Source organism: Hyla sarda, chromosome 7 (assembly GCF_029499605.1).
Source record: "Hyla sarda isolate aHylSar1 chromosome 7, aHylSar1.hap1, whole genome shotgun sequence".
Lineage (NCBI taxonomy): Eukaryota > Metazoa > Chordata > Amphibia > Anura > Hylidae > Hyla > Hyla sarda.
In genome coordinates this window covers 233567986-233581927 of record NC_079195.1, presented here as the reverse complement: position 1 = coordinate 233581927, position 13942 = coordinate 233567986, and the positions used below count along the sequence as shown (strand labels likewise).

The 13942-nt window shown below is 52.1% G+C and overlaps 1 protein-coding gene across 1 annotated transcript in view; it reads right to left on the bottom strand.

Annotated features, from left to right (window-relative positions):
* Nucleotides 1-13942, bottom strand: part of ZSWIM5 (zinc finger SWIM-type containing 5) — a gene marked incomplete in the record, with an annotated part of 56331 nt that overhangs the window by 15524 nt on the left and 26865 nt on the right.

The window sequence follows — 13942 nt, the reverse complement described above, 5'->3', positions numbered from 1 at the left end:
GTCCCCTGTATACTGATCCCCCCCCATACTGTCCAGTCCCCTGGATATTGATCCCCCATACTGTCCAGTCCCCTGTATACTGATCCCCCCCATACTGTCCAGTCCCCTGTATACTGATCCCCCCCATACTGTCCAGTCACCTGTATACTGATCCCCCCCATACTGTCCAGTCCCTGTATACTGATCCAGTCCCCTGTATACTGATCCCCCCCATATTGTCCAGTCACCTGTATACTGATCCCCCCCATACTGTCCAGTCCCCTGTATACTGATCCCCCCATACTGTCCAGTCCCCTGTATACTGATCCCCCCATACTGTCCAGTCCCCTGTATACTGATCCCCCCATACTGTCCAGTCCCCTGTATACTGATCCAGTCCCCTGTATACTGATCCCCCCCCATATTGTCCAGTCACCTGTATACTGATCCCCCCATACTGTCCAGTCCCCTGTATACTGATCCCCCCCCCATACTGTCCAGTCACCTGGATACTGATCCCCCCCATACTGTCCAGTCCCCTGGATACTGATCCCCCATACTGTCCAGTCCCCTGGATACTGATCCCCCCATACTGTTCAGTCACCTGGATACTGATCTCCCCATACTGTCCAGTCCCCTGTATACTGATCCCCCCCCATACTGTCCAGTCACCTGTATACTGATCCCCCCCATACTGTCCAGTCACCTGTATACTGATCCCCCCATACTGTCCAGTCCCCTGGATACTGATCCCCCCATACTGTCCAGTCACCTATATACTGATCCCCCCATACTGTCCAGTCACCTATATACTGATCCCCCCATACTGTCCAGTCACCTGTATACTGATCCCCCATACTGTCCAGTCACCTGTATACTGATCCCCCCATACTGTCCAGTCACCTGTATACTGGATCCCCCCATACTGTCCAGTCCCCTGTATACTGAACCCCCCCATACTGTCCAGTCACCTGGATACTGATCCCCCCATACTGTCCAGTCCCCTGTATACTGAACCCCCCATACTGTCCAGTCCCCTGGATACTGATCCCCCCATACTGTCCAGTCCCCTGTATACTGATCCCCCCCATACTGTCCAGTCCCCTGGATACTGGATCCCCCCCCCCATACTGTCCAGTCACCTGTATACTGATCCCCCCATACTGTCCAGTCACCTGTATACTGATCCCCCCATACTGTCCAGTCACCTGTATACTGGATCCCCCCCATACTGTCCAGTCACTTGTATACTGATCCCCCATACTGTCCAGTCCCCTGTATACTGATCCCCCCATACTGTCCAGTCCCCTGTATACTGATCCCCCCCCCATACTGTCCAGTCCCCTGTATACTGTCCCCCCCATACTGTCCAGTCATCTATATACTGATCCCCCCATACTGTCCAGTCCCCTGTATACTGGATCCCCCTCATACTGTCCAGTCACTTGTATACTGATCCCCCCATACTGTCCAGTCCCCTGTATACTGATCCCCCCATACTGTCCAGTCCCCTGTATACTGATCCCCCCCCATACTGTCCAGTCCCCTGTATACTGATCCCCCCATACTGTCCAGTCACCTGTATACTGATCACCCCATACTGTCCAGTCCCCTGGATACTGATCCCCCCATACTGTCCAATCCCCTGGATACTGATCCCCCAATACTGTCCAGTCACCTGTATACTGATCCCCCCCATACTGTCCAATCCCCTGGATACTGATCCCCCCCATACTGTCCAATCCCCTGGATACTGATCCCCCCCCCCATACTGTCCAGTCACCTGTATACTGATCCCCCCCCATACTGTCCAGTCCCCTGTATACTGATCCCCCCATACTGTCCAGTCCCCTGGATACTGATCCCCCCATACTGTCCAGTCCCCTGTATACTGATCCCCCCATACTGTCCAGTCCCCTGTATACTGATCCCCCCATACTGTCCAGTCCCCTGTATACTGATCCCCCCATACTGTCCAGTCCCCTGTATACTGACCCCCCCATACTGTCCGATCACCTGTATACTGATCCCCCCATGCTGTCCGATCACCTGTATACTGATCCCCCCATAATGTCCAGTCACCTGTATACTGATCCCCCCCCATACTGTCCAGTCACCTGTATACTGATCCCCCCCCATACTGTCCAGTCACCTGTATACTGATCCCCCCCCATACTGTCCAGTCACCTGTATACTGATCCCCCCCATACTGTCCAGTCACCTGTATACTGATCCCCCCCATACTGTCCAGTCACCTGTATACTGATCCCCCCATACTGTCCAGTCCCCTGTATACTGATCCCCCCATACTGTCCAGTCCCCTGTATACTGATCCCCCCATACTGTCCAGTCCCCTGTATACTGATCCCCCCCCATACTGTCCAGTCACCTGTATACTGATCCCCCCCATACTGTCCAGTCACCTGTATACTGATCCCCCCCATACTGTCCAGTCCTCTGTATACTGATCCCCCCCCCATACTGTCCAGTCACCTGTATACTGATCCCCCCCATACTGTCCAGTCCCCTGGATACTGATCCCCCCATACTGTCCAGTCCCCTGTATACTGATCCCCCATACTGTCCAGTCCCCTGTATACTGATCCCCCCCATACTGTCCAGTCCCCTGTATACTGATCCCCCCATACTGTCCAGTCCCCTGTATACTGATCCCCCCATACTGTCCAGTCCCCTGGATACTGATCCCCCCATACTGTCCAGTCACCTGTATACTGATCCCCCATACTGTCCAGTCCCCTGTATACTGATCCCCCCATACTGTCCAGTCCCCTGTATACTGATCCCCCATACTGTCCAGTCCCCTGTATACTGAACCCCCCATACTGTCCAGTCCCCTGTATACTGATCCCCCCATACTGTCCGATCACCTTTATACTGATCCCCCCATAATGTCCAGTCCCCTGTATACTGATCCCCCATACTGTCCAGTCCCCTGTATACTGATCCCCCCATACTGTCCGATCACCTGTATACTGATCCCCCCCATACTGTCCAATCCCCTGTATACTGATCCCCCCCATACTGTCCAATCCCCTGTATACTGATCCCCCCCATAATGTCCAGTCACCTGTATACTGATCCCCCCCATAATGTCCAGTCACCTGTATACTGATCCCCCCATAATGTCCAGTCACCTGTATACTGATCCCCCATCTATGTTCTGATTGTATTTAGTGTTTTACATTTGCGCAGGACACCATGTCCCCCCCCTCCCCCATAGTCGTGATGCGTTTTATCTAGGCTACAGAATCAGGACGCTGAGCCCAACGCAACCAGAGAGAATCCCCGCGCGCCGCCATTTACATTCTGGTCTGAAATAGAGAAGGGAGAATAATTTATCTAATGTAAAATTCATTTATATGTCACTAACGTATTCCACGGCGCTGTACGCAGATGGTCACCACATCATGTCGTGTCCCATTGGGCGTCTCCATCTACATTAACCCATCGGTGTACAAACTCCAAGCACATAGATTGGATTGTGAGCTCTTTTTGACTACTGGCAGACATGTACAGGATTCTGGGAAAGGACAGCAATGGCTGCCATATTGGTATTCACCCAGCTTTCCAAGTCTTGCAAGTATGCACAGGTTTCTAGGAAGTGACAGTAATTGCAGCCATATTGGTATTCTATTCACCCAGCTTTCCTAGGTCTTGCAAGTATGCACATGGTTCTGGGAAGTGACAGTAATGGCAGCCATATTGGTATTCACCCAGCTTTTCTAGGTCTGGCAGACATGCACAGGATTCTGCGAAGGGACAGTCACAGAACTATATCTCCCAGTATGCGGGGAGTTGTAGTTTTGCAACAGCTGGAGTCCCAGTGGTTGGGGAAACCCTGGTCTAAATACACTGTGTGAACACAGCCTAAACTTTAATACACCATTCTTTTCTGGTCATTCTTTATCTGTTCCTAGGAAAGCTGGGTGACTACCAATATGGCTGCCGGCACTGTCTCTTCCCAGAATCCCTTCTCTTGGGGCCCAGTCCCGGCTCACTGCCTCCCCCTGCTGGACACTCGGCTGCCGTCATCTTCCTGACACGACCTATTTCCATTTCTTGCATCACAGCGTCAGGCTCAGGGCGATGGAGCGCGCAGTCCGCTGAGGCCTCCGCCGGGTCCCCTGCTCCTAGTCACCGCGCCCAGAACAGAACGTAAGACGACGATTAACAGAATCCACCACAGACCGGCACGAAGTGCGCCAAAGATCAGCCGGGAATACACCCAGCAGGGAAGACCTGAACTCACCGCTGGGCGTCCGCACCTGAAAAACGGATCATCATAAGTGTCCGCAAAGTCTCCGTATAACCCGTTACGCATTCCGTGTAGGGGGAAATGTAGACAGAACAAAAATTGCGCTAATGTAAAATTCCTTCAATTAATGGGACCTGAAGGGATTATCGGGAGCGCACAATAAGGCGGTAGATTCAGATTTGGCGCTGAGCAACATTTAAATGGATCGGAAATTTCGCAAATGGTCATGTTGTGGACAGAAACTGCGCGAATTTGCTCCGCAGCAAGTGGATGAAAATTGTTAACGAATTTGAGTCAGAGCATGCTGGGAGTTGTAGTTTTAAAACAAATCTGGAGGCGCATGCTGGAGTTGAGCTGCTGCAAAACTACAACTCCCAGCATTCCCAGATGGCCCATGCAGTAGCTTTGACATTGTGAACCTCCAGCTGTTGCAAAATTACAACTCCCAGCATGTCCTGACAGACGATCCAGATATTGCAAAACTACAAATCCCAGCATGCCCTGATGGCCTACAGCTGTTTCCAAACTGTGAACCTCCAGCTGTTGCAAAATTACAACTCTCAGCATGTCCTGACAGCCAATCCAGATATTGCACAACTACAAATCCCAGCATGCCCTGATGGCCTACAGCAGTTGTTTCCAAACTGTGCACCTCCAGCTGTTGCAAAACTACAACTCCCAGCATGTCCTGACAGCCAACGGTTGTCCAGGCATGCTGGGAGCTGTAGTTTTGCAACAGCTGGAGGTGCACAGTTAGGAGACCACTGGCCTACAGGCACAAAACTGCTTTTCCCAGCATGCCATGACAGTCTTCAGCCATAATGGCATGCTGGGAGTTGTAGTACTCTAAAGATGAGTACAGTGCATATATCCTACACCGGGATTTTTTGGGGCCTGCAAATAGAGGTGAAGACCCCGACGTCATATTCCAGCGTCACCACCCTGCCACCATTTTGGCCCCCATCCCAGTGCCATGACACCTTGGCGGAGGGGCACGCTGCAGACACTACATCAATTGTGACGACATCCCAACCCGTAAAATCCTTTATACAGCAACACGGCAAAACAAGAATCCACGATGGCGCCAAATATCCACGATGGCAGCGCGGCAGGTCTGTTGGTGACATCCGTGCGCCGGCGTCCGAAGAGAAGTAAAGACCCAGGAACTCCCATAATGACATTCACCAATCTCCAGAAAACACGCGTCCCGTACAAGAGCCCTCCGGGGCGCCGGCCGCGGTTGTCTGCTTCACGCGCATTCCTCCGGCTCCGGACAACTATCCCCAGGGCAACAACAAATCCCCGGCCGGGAGATGAGTGACAGGCGCGTCGCGGAATCCCTGCCCTGAAGGGCGTCTTAGGAGTTAATCTGAATAAGGGAACAAAAGATGGAGATTCCTATAGATCTGCGGCCTCCATATATAAAGAACATTAAAGGATCCCCTACATAGCGCCACCTAGAAGCAACACATAGTACTGCACTGATAGTCTGTTACAATGTATCAGTGCAGGTAAGTCCACATTTACATCTGTTGCCGCTATACGTCCACTTATTATGAATCTGTAGCTTGTTGCACAACTACAACTCCCATCATACACTGGCAGTCAGAGGCGCTGAAGGCATGATGGGAGTTATACTTTAGGTTTGGTAACACTGCTGTAAGTTTCCATAACTTTTTATCGCAGCATTGGCTGTTATTAGATAATACTGTAGAGGTGCTCACCTGTTTTTAGCAGATGTGGCAGGCATGGGAGTTTTCAGCCAAACTGATTGCACACAGAATCACTGAAATGATTTCCTAATGCTGCCTACATTTCCCATGAATCCTCTGGCTTTGCAGAGAGAGAGGGGGTGGAGTCTGATCACTGCACCTGGTCATCTGACTAGGTTGCTGGTGTTGGAAATCACCCAGGTGAACTGGTTAGACTCATAGGAGGGTTGAGGTCAGTTCACATTATGTGCAGTTTTTATTTCCATGAGTGGAAAGCTATTTGACCTATATTTATATCACTATTTCTGCAATGATTTTGGAGGATAAGATTCAGCTCAGACCCTGAGGTGGAGCGGGAATTACCGTCGTCTCCAGTTTCCATGCAAACAAGGCTCCGGCCAGGAGAAGAGCCGCCCGTCCTCTGCGGCAGATGGATGGAGGGATTACGCTCCCGCTGCCTCTTCTGCCCTGGCAACATCGCAACACTCTGCCGTCGCGGGCTCAACGCCACAGCAACAAGAGGAAATCAGGAGCAGAGCGGGCTGAACAGGAGGCGATCAGGAGCAGAGCAGGCTCAACAGGAGGCGATCAGGAGCAGAGCAGGCTCAACAGGAGGCGATCAGGAGCAGAGCGGGCTAAACAGGAGGCGATCAGGAGCAGAGCAGGCTCAACAGGAGGCGATCAGGAGCAGAGCGGGCTCAACAGGAGGCGATCAGGAGAAGAGCGGGCTAAACAGGAGGCGATCAGGAGCAGAGCGGGCTCAACAGGAGGCGATCAGGAGCAGAGCGGGCTCAACAGGAGGCGATCAGGAGCAGAGCGGGCTCAACAGGAGGCGATCAGGAGCAGAGCGGGCTCAACAGGAGGCGATCAGGAGAAGAGCAGGCTCAACAGGAGGCGATCAGGAGCAGAGCAGGCTCAACAGGAGGCGATCAGGAGGAGAGCAGGCTCAACAGGAGGCGATCAGAAGAGCGGGCTCAACAGGAGGCGATCAGGAGGAGAGCAGGCTCAACAGGAGGCGATCAGAAGAGCGGGCTCAACAGGAGGCGATCAGAAGAGCGGGCTCAACAGGAGGCGATCAGGAGCAGAGCGGGCTAAACAGGAGGCGATCAGGAGCAGAGCGGGCTAAACAGGAGGCGATCAGGAGCAGAGCGGGCTAAACAGGAGGCGATCAGGAGCAGAGCGGGCTAAACAGGAGGCGATCAGGAGCAGAGCAGGCTAAACAGGAGGCGATCAGGAGCAGAGCGGGCTAAACAGGAGGAGATCAGGAGCAGAGCAGGCTAAACAGGAGGCGATCAGGAGCAGAGCGGGCTAAACAGGAGGCGATCAGGAGCAGAGCGGGCTCAACAGGAGGAGATCAGGAGCAGAGCAGGCTAAACAGGAGGCGATCAGGAGCAGAGCAGGCTAAACAGGAGGCGATCAGGAGCAGAGCGGGCTAAACAGGAGGAGATCAGGAGCAGAGCAGGCTAAACAGGAGGCGATCAGGAGCAGAGCAGGCTAAACAGGAGGCGATCAGGAGCAGAGCGGGCTCAACAGGAGGCGATCAGGAGAAGAGCGGGCTCAACAGGAGATGATCAGAAGAGCGGGCTCAACAGGTGGCGATCAGGAAAAGAGCGGGCTCAACAGGAGGCGATCAGAAGAGCGGGCTCAACAGGAGGCGTTCCGGAGCAGAGCAGGCTCAACAGGAGGCGATCAGGAGCAGAGCAGGCTCATCGTTAGCAGAGCAGGCTCATGGGGAGCGGAGCAGGCTCATCGGAAGCGGAGCAGGCTCATCGGAAGCGGAGCGGGCTCATCGGAAGCGGAGCGGGCTCATCGGAAGCGGGCTCATCTGGAGCGGAGCGGGCTCATCTGGAGCGGCCTCATCCGGAGCGGGCTCATCCAGAGCGGAGCTCATCAGGAGCAGAGCGGCCTCATCGGGAGCGGAGCGGCCTCATCGGGAGCGGAGCGGCCTCCTCCGGAGTGGAACGGCATCATCGGAGGCGGAGCGGGCTCATCGGGTGCAGAGGGGGCTCATCGGGTGCATAGCGGGCTCATCCGGAGCAGCGCAGGCTCATCAGGAGCAGAGCAGGCTCCTCCAGAACGGAGCGGCCTCATCCGGAGCGGGCTCATCAGGAGTGGGCTCATCAGGAGCGGGCTCATGGGGAGCGGAGCGGTCTCATCGGGAGCGGAGCGGTCTCATCGGGAGCGGAGCGGGCTCATCGGGAGCGGAGCGGGCTCATCGGGTGCGGAGCAGCCGAGCAACTGGGAATTGTAGTTTTGCACCAGCTGGAGGCACACTGGTTGGGAAACAATGTTCTTAAGAGAAAAATAGGCAGCAAAATATGAATCTGAAATTTGGGGGTAGCCTCACACCTCTGCCACCTATTTTTCCTGTGGTACCAGTACAGCGAGGGTTAAATGTGACCTAACGGCCTAAAGTTGTTATCACCATCAACACCTTCAGTAAGGCGCGCAGTCAGCTCAATGACATCTGGCAGCGTGGGGGGGGGGGGGGGGGGTGTCATAGCACTATAGACAATTATCACCTCGCCTTCTGGTAATCTATAGCACATTCCTGTATAGCTACATTGCTATTGTCACCCAACTTTCCTAGACCCCTGAACAAGAAATGAGCAGAGGTGCATTGAAGATTATGGGGGACCCTCTTCACACACAACACATGCATAAAAAAAACTGTGTAGTCCTCTCATTGTCAGTGAGGTGTTGTCCCAGCAGGTCCCCGCCTCCTTCCTCTCTCCTGACAGGAAGTTGTGTAGTCCTCTCGTTGTCAGTGAGGTGTTGTCCCAGCAGGTCCCCGCCTCCTTCCTCTCTCCTGACAGGAAGTTGTGTAGTCCTCTCATTGTCAGTGAGGTGTTGTCTCCAGCTCCCCGGCTCCTTCCTCTCTCCAAACATGAGGTTGTGTAGACCTCTCATTACCAGTGTGGTGTTATCTGAGCAACCCCAGCTCATCCCTCTCTCCAATAACCCTCTGCTGTATCAGAACATGTGGATGGATCTTGTTTTTGAGCCTTAGCCCCGCCCCCTTAGTGATGTCATCACCTCTGACTAGCTGGTACAGTTACATCACCATCTCCCTTTCATATACACATATATCTTTAGGGGAAGAATGAGGTGTATACAGCAGCTGTCTTATGCTGAGCAATGTCACAGGCAGAGAAGCAGACAGGGAATGCATACAGCATCTTCACCATCTTAGAAGATTTTTCCTGTAATAAAGCAATGGTTCCCAACCTGTGGTTCTCCAGCTGTTGCAAAACTACAACTCTCAGCATGCCCTGACAGCCGAAGGCTGTCAGGGCATGCTGGGAGTTGTAGTTTTGCAGCAGCTGTAGAGTCAGCAAGCTTAAAGGTGACCCCTGTACTTGCAGAGTATAATGTTCCTCTCCATAATGCATCTCTGCAGCTCGGAGCCCTTGATGTGTGGCCCCAGTGACCCCTGACATGGAGTTAATGTGGAGCCGGCTCCGTCCCCTCTACATCTTTTCTGCATTAGTAAATCCCTGGAAAATTGCAACTCGATTCCCAGCGAGCGCTCAGCGTGCACTTCCCACGTCTGCTCCTCCGAGACCCTGCTGGCGAGCGCCGGTGAAGAGGCGTCCCCCGCATGTCGCAGCCGTAACCCAAGAGCCGGACGGAGAGAAGAGACGCAGAGATAAAAGGTGAAATCTTATCCGCGGCCTCTGCCCGGATGGGTGAGCGCAGGCGTGTTTCGCTCATTCAGCATCTGGGGGTTAGGAATTATCTTTAGGGCTGGAATCACATGGGTAGTAGGGGCTCATTCACATGTGACTGATTTGTTTCACTAGGTACTTTCCTATATTCCCCATATGTTTACATTGTGATGTCACTTGATGCTTTACACTGCAGCTCTGCTCCAATATGATCATTAAATTAAAAAAAAAAAAATTGCATCAAAAACTGCATGTGGGGTTCCAGCCTAATAAAGATTGCAATGTAAGAATGCGAGCGCTGCACATGGGTGCAGCACAATGGACGCCAATGCACGGACGAAACGGGGCGAGCAGTAAACTCTTAGGGCTCATTCACACTACAGAATCTGTGACCGGGTGGAGATTCCATCTGTAGCCGGCGATCGGACTACTCAGAAATGCGCCACCTCCATAGACGGTAATGCGATCCCGAGCGGTGTCTGACGAAAGAATGAACAGGTTCTGTAGTGTGAATGGCGCCTGCACCGTATTTTCCGAGCGGAACTCCGAAGTGGAATTATGCTCTGAAAATATGTAGTGTAAATGGGCCCTAACTCTAAGGTACACTTTTATATTTTTTTCATTGACTGCTGCTGTGTCCCTCACTGGTGCTTTACCCTGCAGCTCAGCTCTATTTTCATTGACTGCTGCTGTGTCCCTCACTGGTGCTTTACCCTGCAGCTCAGCTCTATTTTCAATGACTGCTGCTGTGTCCCTCACTGATACTTTACCCTGCAGCTCAGCTCTATTTTCATTGACTGCTGCTGTGTCCCTCACTGATGCTTTACCCTGCAGCTCAGCTCTATTTTCATTGATTGCTGCTGTGTCCCTCACTGATGCTTTACCCTGCAGCTCAGCTCTATTTTCATTGATTGCTGCTGTGTCCCTCACTGATGCTTTACCCTGCAGCTCAGCTCTATTTTCATTGACTGCTGCTGTGTCTCTCACTGATGCTTTACCTTGCAGCTCAGCTCTATTTTCATTGACGGCTGCTGTGTCCCTCACTGATACTTTACCCTGCAGCTCTGCTCTATTTTCATTGACTGCTGCTGTGTCCCTCACTGATGATTTACCCTGCAGCTCAGCTCTATTTTCATTGACTGCTGCTGTGTCCCTCACTGATGCTTTACCCTGCAGCTCAGCTCTATTGTGCCCAGTGACTTCAGCCTAGCTGTCCGGTTGTTTTTAAAGGAGAACTCCAGCAAAATTAACTTATCCCCTTTCCACAGGATAGAGGATATGTAGCTGATCGCGGGGGTCCGACTGCTAGGACCCAACCCTCACCCCCGTGCAATCTCCGGAACGGGAACCGGCGCTCAGTTACTAGTGGGTGCTGCAGATGACCAGAGTACAGCACCCGGCATCATTGGTGCTACCATAGAAATGACTGGAGGGCGTGCAATCTACCGGTAGACGACATGCACGGGGTCCCGTTCCAGAGATTGCGTGGGTCCCAGCGGTCGGACCCCCCCCCCCCCGTAATCAGCTACTTATCCCCCATCCTATGGAAAAAGATAAAAGTGAAGCAAAAAGCTTTGGATATGTCCTAAACTGTGCAAAAAAAAAAAAAAAAAAAAAAAGAGGATGAGTAGAGATTTAAAGGGGTACTCTGGTGGAAAACAATTTATATTAAATTAACTGGTGCCAGAAAGTTCTACAGATTTGTAAATTACTTCAATAAAAAATCTTAATCCTTCCAGTACTTATCAGCTGCTGTATGCTCCACAGGAAGTTCATTTGTTTTGGAATTTCCTTTCTGTCTGACCAGAGTGCTCTCTGCTGACACCTCTGTCCCTGTCAGGAACTGTCCAGAGCAGGAGAGGTTTTCTATGGGGATTTGCTCCTAATCTGGACAGTTCCTAAAATGAACAGAGGTGTCAGCAGAGAGCACTGTGGTCAGACTGGAAAGGAAATTCAAAAAGAAAAGAACTTATTGTGTAGCATACAGAAGCTTATAAGTACTGGAAGGATTAAGATGTTTTAATAGAAGTAATTTACAAATCTGTTTCTTTCTTACTGGCACAAGTTGATTTGAAAAATAATTTTTTTCCAGCAGAGTACCCCTTTAACCCAGCAACCAATGCCATGTGTGGTGCAGCCTGGAGGGTCCCGGGGGTCACAACCAATGGGCGCTCAGAGCTTATTCTGGGGATTATTCGGGGTTTACGCTGTCGGGAGAGGAGATGAAGCAGAAGCCATTTTATTTATAAGAAAACCTTTAATTGTATTTACTTGTATAACAGAAATGTCTCCGACAAATCCCCAGCAACAAGGAATCTGCCTGACATAATCTACTCAGTGGCCGCCAGGCCTAGGAGGGATGATGGGAGTTGTAGTTTTGCAATAGATGGAGAGATACAGGTTGGGGAATATCGCTATACAGGGTGCAGAGGTTGTGGCTGCACCTAGACAAAGGCCATCAGGGCATGATGGGAGTTGTAGTTCTGCAAGAGTCAGAGAGTCACAGATTAGGGGGCGCTGTTGTAAACTTCATGCAGAGACCCCCCCCCCAAATCTGGCACAGACCCCACTAAATCATATGACCAGACTACAGCTAATTCCCATCATCTACTTGGTTGCCATCTCATCCTCCCACCACCCTCTACATCAGTGATTCCTGACCAGGGTGCCTCCAGCTGTTGCCAAATTACAACTCCCAGCATGCCCAGACAGTCTTAGAGCAGTGTTTCCCAACCATGGAGCCTCCAGCTGTTGCAAAACTACAACTCCCAGCATGCCCGGACAGCCTTAGAGTAGTGTTTCCCAACCGGTGTGTCTTAAGATGTTGAAAAACTACAACTCCCAGCATGCCCGGACAGCCTTAGTGTTTCCCATCCAGGGTGCCTTCAGCTATTGAAAAACTACAACTCCCAGCATGCCCAGACAGCCAAAGGCTGTCTGGGCATACTGAGAGTTGTAGTTTTGCAACAGCTGGAGGTACCCTGGTTGAGAGACCCAGCTCTGCGTGTATGCCCCCATACAAAGATACCTGCAACCCCTGCACTGGTGGTCACTCAGCTTCTCCAGACTCCTGAATGGCCAATCCATTATGCAGGCAGACCCCCTCTCCTGTGCAATCTCCCCTATTTGTCGGTTTTCACTCCCCCGTCCCCCTGGATATTTCTGCAGTAATCCAGGAAAGCTGAATGGTAAGAAGATGTGCACCAGCAGTTGAAGGGTTACGCGCGGTCTGATCCGGCCCCGTACTCTGCATTCATCAGCGCTCACATGGAACGGTTCCAATCTGCGCGATTGTTCTTCGAGTGGTCTGCGCACCGAGGAACAAGGGGACAAATCAAGAAAGACATAATGCAGAGAGCGAGCGAAGGGGATGGATGGGGCCCCGACTGCACCACAACAAACACTCAGCCCCTGATGAGGCGGCCGCAGCCGTCATGTGACACCGGGGACCGCGAGGACATGGAGTGATCACTGAAGGAGAAGCATCCAAGTGAAGGTGCTGCAGGCGGCCCCCGGGGGCCCCACACAGATCTGCTCTACAGCTGGAGCTTCGTGCCTCTGTGACCCCATTCTGTGCATTCACCTGGAATATCTCCTGGCTCCGCCCACAACATGGCGGCAACCATGAGTCCGAACAGTTAACACATTATTGGGAGCGAACCTGTTATCACTACGGTCTGGATAAGGTCAATGGTCAAGTGTGCATCAAAAATGGAGGAACTGCAAGGACAGCGGGAAACGGTCTGCAAAAGGGTCATCGGTCAGGCTGGAATTGTTCGGCCATCGTCAGTGACATGAAGATCAGTCCCCTCTGGATCAGACAGATTGGTCTGCGGTGTCACCTATGGGATCTCTGTATGACATGATGGGCCGGTCAGACCCCTCTGGATCAGATAGATTGGTCTGGAGTGTCACCTATGAGATCTCTCTATGACATGATGGGCCGGTCAGACCCCTCTGGATCAGATAGATTGGTCTGGAGTGTCACCTATGGGATCTCTGTATGACATGATGGGCCAATCAGTCCCCTCTGGATCAGATAGATTGGTCTGGAGTGTCACCTATGAGATCTCTCTATGACATGATGGGCCGATCAGTCCCCTCTGTATCAGATAGATTGGTCTGGAGTGTCACCTATGGGATCTCTGTATGACATGATGGGCCAATCAGTCCCCTCTGGATCAGATAGATTGGTCTGGAGTGTCACCTATGGGATCTCTGTATGACATGATGGGCCAATCAGTCCCCTCTGGATCAGATAGATTGGTCTGGGGTGTCACCTATGGGATCTCTGTATGACATGATGG